Consider the following 7,194-nt stretch of genomic DNA (forward strand, 5'->3'; position numbering starts at 1 on the left):
TTTGCATGGGGTACTGAATTTGGTTTTGGCAGTTGCTCATTCGGAAAACACTTCCCACTGGCAAATCTCTCATGCCTCCCACATTCAGCTGCAATGTGCAGTTCAAGATGCTGAGGTTTCCACTGTGGGTGTTTCAGGCAGAAACCTTTGTCTTAGATGTTAAAGCACGGCACATGACCACAGTTTTGTTTAGCAGACACTCCCCCCAACCCCCAGTCTTCTCCAGAGCACTGTTTCCCATTACTAAGAAGACACTAGTTTAAACCTCCTCTTTGCTCCTCCTGACAAATGCTTATCATGTAAAATGATTGATTCCTGCCTTCAGGAGGCCTGAGTCCTACAGAAAAGGGAGCATTAACAGTCAAGGTGTGGAAAGGCAGAGAAATCAGAACAGTGAGTGGGCCTGTGAGATCAGAATCTGGAAGCCTTTCAGATAAGCAGCCCATCCATGCTGAAGATATGAATATTCTCAGATAACAGTGATAATTCCAGGCTTCAGCAATGGATCAGATACAGGCCCTGTACTGTGTCACTAAATCTGAGTGATTCCTTAGCGCCACTCTGTTGAGAGATGGCTGTCACTCTCAAATATTTATAAATGCCACTTGTCCTCACTAAAGTGCAAGGACTTAAGACACCTCATTCAAACTGCGGCAGATAATTTCCATTTTCATCATAGACTGTAACTGGCTAGTAAAATGCAAAGCAGCTCTGGACTAAAGTGTGCAAGTGGTAACATTGGCCCTGGATTCTAGCTTTGACCATAGACATCCCTGGAAATTACAAAACTTTATTGCTAAACACAGATTTGTACATTATACTTCAAAAATTTCCATAGAAAACCTAGCATTCCTGCCTCATAGGAAACTAACTCACACAAAAGATACCAAAACTTTGAGAGACAGAAGTACTATTCTCTGTGATCCTGAGGTAGAGAAATAGAATCTAGAATTCTCTGACCCCAATAATCGTGTGCTCTGTAGAAAACGCTGTAATTTTTCTCTGCTTATGGTAATGACTGAAATAATTTTGGAAACATCATTATTAGTTCATCTTTGAAAGAAAGATGCTTTATATTGATTCTCTTAATTATTTTCCTCAACCGTCACAACACAGCTAAATTAATAGTCTCTCGGGGCAATTTGATTGAGAATTTAGTAATTTTTAGATTGATTTGGAGATTCAAGGGATAATAGTTTGATCTGGCTTATTTAGTTAAACAGTCAATTAAAGGGGAAAATGTCTCTAATAAATCTTTAAGTTTAGTCTGATGTACTATTTGATGTTTTATTTTTCTTAAATTTCCGAAATTAAGTCACTGGCCAACTGTGGTTAGTGAGAAGGGGGTGTTCCTTTTCTCTAATGCAAAAATCTATGTTTCACTTTAAATTCCCTTCCTGTTATTCTGAGATGACCAAGATTTCCTTGAACTACATATGTTTTCCTCATGTTAAAGTAATTCTGGTATTTTTCAGCTCTCTGTGATTCAAATAGATAAAAGTCAATTCTTTTCATTCATCTTCAGGAGTCCATTGATTCAAATGCTTGAATCAAACACTTTTTTATTTAGAATTTTCTGACATTTCTATTAATAGCATAACTCTGGAATGTTAGAAGAGAAACAAAGAGTAAATAGGCCCAAACTTCAAATTCTTCTTTTTAACCATTCAAGTAATTAGTTCAATATTAAGCCATCACAAACCTACCTTTATTTTGTTATTAATCAAGTAAGAGGGAGAGAAAAAAAGAAACTGAGAGCCGGGAGAGACAAGAGAGAGACATAGAGGCAGAGACAGAGAGATAGAGACAAAGACACAGAGAGACAGAGACAGTGAGACAAAGACAAAGAGTGAGAGACTATATCGTTTAATCCAGGTCTGGCAATGTCTTTATCACAGAAGGATAACATTATATATGAAGCTTAACTGTAATTCATGTTATGACCAAAGATAAAATAATGTGTTACGAGGAGGGAAGAGGAAAAAAACAATAAAACAAAGCCAATCCTTTAAAACATCATACACATCCTAAATCATTCATTCATCAAGTTGTCGAGTTACCTGCATCTACAGATTTCTTTGGTGAGGTTAGCCTCACTATTTCTAAGGACACTTAGTTTTCTTTGAGGTTTGTTCTCCCACTTTGTACTAGGCTATCTGTAACAGATTCTCAGATAATACAGATTCAGGACAGCCCAGGCAAAGATGTAGTATGCATTATACACTGCATGTGTATGAACCACATTGATAGTTGGAGATCTACTATGCAGTATAGCAGTATTTAGAGACTCTAATAGGATTTGGGCAATTGGATATCATCACCATAGTTACAAGGAAAGAACCAATACTTTCTGCATACACGTATTTTTTAATTCAACTCTTATAATGTAAAACTGTGATATTTGTATTTTTGAGTAATCTCAAATTGAGACACATTCTGTATGCTATAGCTTACTGTGTCCAGAGGCTGCAGAGGCAGACCTCTTAGATTCCTGTTTGGAAATGTTTTCCCACTTCACACTGAGGCACCAAAAAGTAGGTGCTACATTGTGTTCTATTACTGGAAAAACCTACAGGCATTCATCTTTGATTATAGAAGGTGATGTGTGAGAGTTTAGGGAAAACCGGTTTCTGAGAAATGAGACTAGCTTGCCCTTCATAAGGTGTATGGCTCCCCACAGATATCCTAGTGCATTATTTAGAGTTTCCAGCCTCTCTCTGCAGGTGATTGTGCTTAAACTTGGGCAGAAAGATAAAGCTAGCTGGCAGAAGTCAGGTTTCACAGACTGACCCCCTCTCTAGAGAAACAGATCACACTACATACAGACAAACCAAATTATTGTTGAACACTCCTGTTTGGCATCTTAAAATTAGATTTTTAACTTCATGGATGAAACTGAAGAAACTTTATTTTTCTGATCCAACAGAGTCTTTGGGGGAAAGAATTCACGGTATGCTGTGAGCTAGGCTGTACAATCAGAAACACACATTTCTACAATATCATGGATGTTAGGTTGAGCACAGGGACTCATCAAAGTTTTCTTGTTTCTTCACATGGATTCTCTATTTAGGAATAAAGTCAGTGGTGATGGAAATAACCAGTTGGACAATAAACAGCAATTTCACACTATTTGAGTTTCTTGTGTCGTAGTTTCTCTTCTCAGAAAACAAGCTCTAGTCAGGGGCGAGGTGGGAGACAAGATGAATGAGAATAATGATGTGTGGGTATTTTTAAAAATAATTTGCGGATACATTCAAGTTGCTTCATATGTATGAAGACTTTTCCTGCATATATGTTTGTGTACCACATACCCAAGGAAGTAAAAAAAAGTTATTGACTCCCCCAAAGCTGGGTTTTCAGATGTTTGGAGTCACCATGTTGATGCTGAAAACTAAATTCACGTTGTCTATAAGAACAACCAGCACTCTTAACCAGTGAGCCATCTTTCTAGTCCTCAACATGTTTTTATGAAGCATATTCATCTCAATTATCAATACTTTCATATGGTTTCTCTTATAAAAACATTTTTCAGGTGGCTATATGGTACTAGTTCTTTTATATGTTGGGGTTAATAAAATATCTAGCAAAACCAGATAACAGATATGTCCAGGGTCTTCTCTCCTAGAAGATTCTAGATCCTGTGTGTTGGCAGTCACACTAACATTTCAATTCAATGAGTTGGTCATTCTTTCATCAACCAGAAGCGATGCCTACCTTTACCACCCATGTGTTGCTAGTTAGAGATCTCCAGATCAATAAAATGCAATCATATAAGGAATTAGTTCACATAATCCAGACATCTAAAAGGTAAATGACAAAATGGCAAGTTAGAGACACCAAAGGTATGTTTCCAGCCTAAGGGTGAAGGCTGTAAAACCAAGAAAGTCCATGAAGAATGTTCAAACTAAAGGATGATAAAAACAAGATTCATTGCATGGCCAATGTTTTACTTCGTTTTGAATCAAAAATAATAAATAGTATTTAACCAGATATCTGAGAAGTCCAAGATCTGGTTGGCCTGATATAAGATGTTAGTTATTCATGATATTGTCTGGGTTTGGTGTCTGTATATGGGATGGATTCCCGCAGTCTCTGGATGGCCTGTCTTTCAGTCTCTGCTCCAAACTTTGTCTTTGTATTTCCTCTTGTGAATATTTTGTTTCTTCTTTTAAGAAGGACTGAAGCATCCCCTTTGGTCTTCCAACTTCTTGAGCTTCATGTGGTCTGTGGATTGTATCTTCGGTAATCTGAGCTTTTGGGCTATTATCCACTTATCATGGAGTGCATACCATGTGTATTCTTTTGTGATTGGGTTAACTCACTTAGAATGATATTTTCCAGTTACAGCCACTTACTTAAGAATTTCATAAAGTTATTGCTTTTAATAGCTGAGTAGTAATCTATTGTGTAAATGGTTCACATTTTCTGTATCCATTCTTCTGTTGAAGGACATCTGGGTTATTTCTAGCTTCTGGCTATTACAAACAAGGCTACTATGAACATAGTGGAGCATGTGTCTCTGTTATATGTTGGAGCATCTTTGGGGTATATGCCCAGGAGTAGTATAGCTGCATCCTCCTGTAGTGCTATGTCCAATTTTCTGAGAAACCACCAGACTGATTTCTAGAGTGGTTAAACCAGCTTGCAATTCCATCAACAATGGAGGAGTGTTCCTCTTTCTTCACATCCTCACCAGTATCTGCTGTCACTTGAGTTTTTGATCTTAGCCATTCTGAGATAGAAACTCAGGGGTTATTTGTTTGTTTGTTTGTTTGTTTTGCATTTCCCTGATGACTAAGGATGTTGAACATTTCTTTAGGTGCTTCTCTGACAGGTGCCTGATCTAGCTGTCTGCCCAGAGGCTCTGCCAGATCCTGAGAAATACGCTCAAATAACTCAAAGAAAACAGAAACAAAGAGATGAAGGAATGAAAGAAGAAATTCAAAATGGAAATGGACACAATAAAGAAAACACTAGAAGAGACAACCCTACAGGTAGAAATCCTAAAAAAGAAATCAGGAGTCACAGATGCAAGCATTTCCAACACACTACAAGAGATGGAAGAGAGAATCTCGGGGGCCGAAGACAACATTGAAAACATAGACAAAACAGTCAGAGAAGATGCAAAAACCATAAAATTCCTAACCCAAAATGTCCAGGAGATCCAGGACACAATGAGAAGACCAAACCTGAGGATAATAGGAATAGAAGAGGGCGAAGAATATCAACTAACAGGTACAGTAAATATCTTCAACAAAATCCTGGAAGAAAACTTCCCTACCCTTAAGAATTGGATGACCACGAGTATAAATAAAAGAGGCCTACAGAACTCCAAATAGGTTGAAGCAGAAAAGAAATTCCTCCCGACACATAATAGTCAAAACACCAAGTGCCCAAAACAAAGAAAGAATACTAAAAGCAGTAAGGAAAAAAAGTCATGTAACATATAAAGGGAGACGAATCAGAATCACACCCAATTTCTCAAAAGAGACTATGAAAGCTAGAAGATCCTGGACAGACATCATGTAGACCCTAAGAGAGGACAAGTGGCAGCCCAAGCTCCTATACCCAGCAAAACTATCAATCACCATAGATGGCAAGACGAAGATATTCCAAGACAAAACTAAATTCACACAATATATGACCACAAACCCAGCACTACAACGAATCATAGGTGGAAAACCCAATACAATGAGGGGAACCACCTCAGAGTAAAAACAAAAAACTTCTAAGCAAGAAAACCAAAAGAAGAAAGACATACAGGCACAATTCAACCAACCAAAACAATAATAGCAGGAAACAGCAACCACTATTCCTTCAAATCTATTAACATAAATGGACTCAACTCCCCAATAAAAAGATATAGGCTATCAGACTGGATACATAAACCAAACCCAGCATTTTGCTGCATACAAGAAACTCATCTCAGAGACAAAGACAGACACTATCTCAGAGTAAATGGTTGGGGGAAAACCTTCCAATCAAATGGCCTAAAGAAGCAAGCTGAAGTGGCCATTGTAATATCAAATAAATTAGATTTTCAACCAAAAGTTATCAAAAAAGATAAGGAAGGACACTTTTTACTCATTACAGGAGAAATCTGTCAGGAGGAACTTTCAATCCTTAACATAAATGCTCCAAATACAAAAGCACCCATATTCACACAAGAAACCCTACTAAAGCTGAAAAAATACATTTTACCCCACACAATAATAGTGGGAGATTTAATACCCAACTCTCACCAATGGACAGATCATGGAAACAGAAACTGAACAAGGACACTATAAAACTAGCAGAGACTATGTACCAACTGGAATTAATAGATATCTACAGAACATATCATCCTAAAACAAAAGAATACACCTTCTTCTCAGCACCTCAGGGCACCATTCTCGAAAATTGACCACATAATTGGACACAGAACGAGCCTCAATCGATATAAGAAGATCGAAATACTTCTATGCATCCATTCAGATCCCCATGGTCTAAGGCAGGTCTTTAACAACAACAAAGACAACAAAAATCCCGTATACACATGGAAACTAAACAATGTTCTATTAAACAATAGCAGGGTCAAAGAAGAAATATAGAAAAAAATTAAGGATTTTTTAGAATTTAATGAAAATGAAATCACGACATACCCAAACCTATGGGATGCAATGAAAGCAGTACTGAGAGGAAAACTCATAGCTCTGAGTGCTTCCAAAAAAAAAAAAAAAAAAACTGGAGAGAGCATACACTAGCAACCTAACAGCACAGTTGAAAATGAAGCAGATACACCCAAGAGGAGTAGACTGAAAGAAACAATCAAACTTAGGGCAGAAATAGACCAAAAAGAAACGAAAAGAACCACTGAAAGAATCAACAAAACCAAGAGCTGGTTCTTTGAGAAAAATAATAAGATTGATAAACCCTTAGCCAGACTAACTAGAGGGCAAAGAGAGAGTATCCAAATTAACAAAATCAGAAAGGAAAGTGGAGAAATAACAACTGAAACTAAGGAAATTCAAGAAACCATCAGATCCTACTAAAAAAGCCTATACTCAACAAAGCTGGAAAATCTGGAGGAAATGGATGACTTCCTAGAGAGATACAAGATAACAAAGTTAAACCAAGACCAGGTAAAGCATCTAAATAATCCAGTAACACTTAAAGAAATAGAAGAAGTCATCAAAATCCGCCCAACCAAAAAAA

This window comes from Micromys minutus (genome assembly GCF_963924665.1).
Source record: "Micromys minutus genome assembly, chromosome: 4".
Classification (NCBI taxonomy): domain Eukaryota; kingdom Metazoa; phylum Chordata; class Mammalia; order Rodentia; family Muridae; genus Micromys; species Micromys minutus.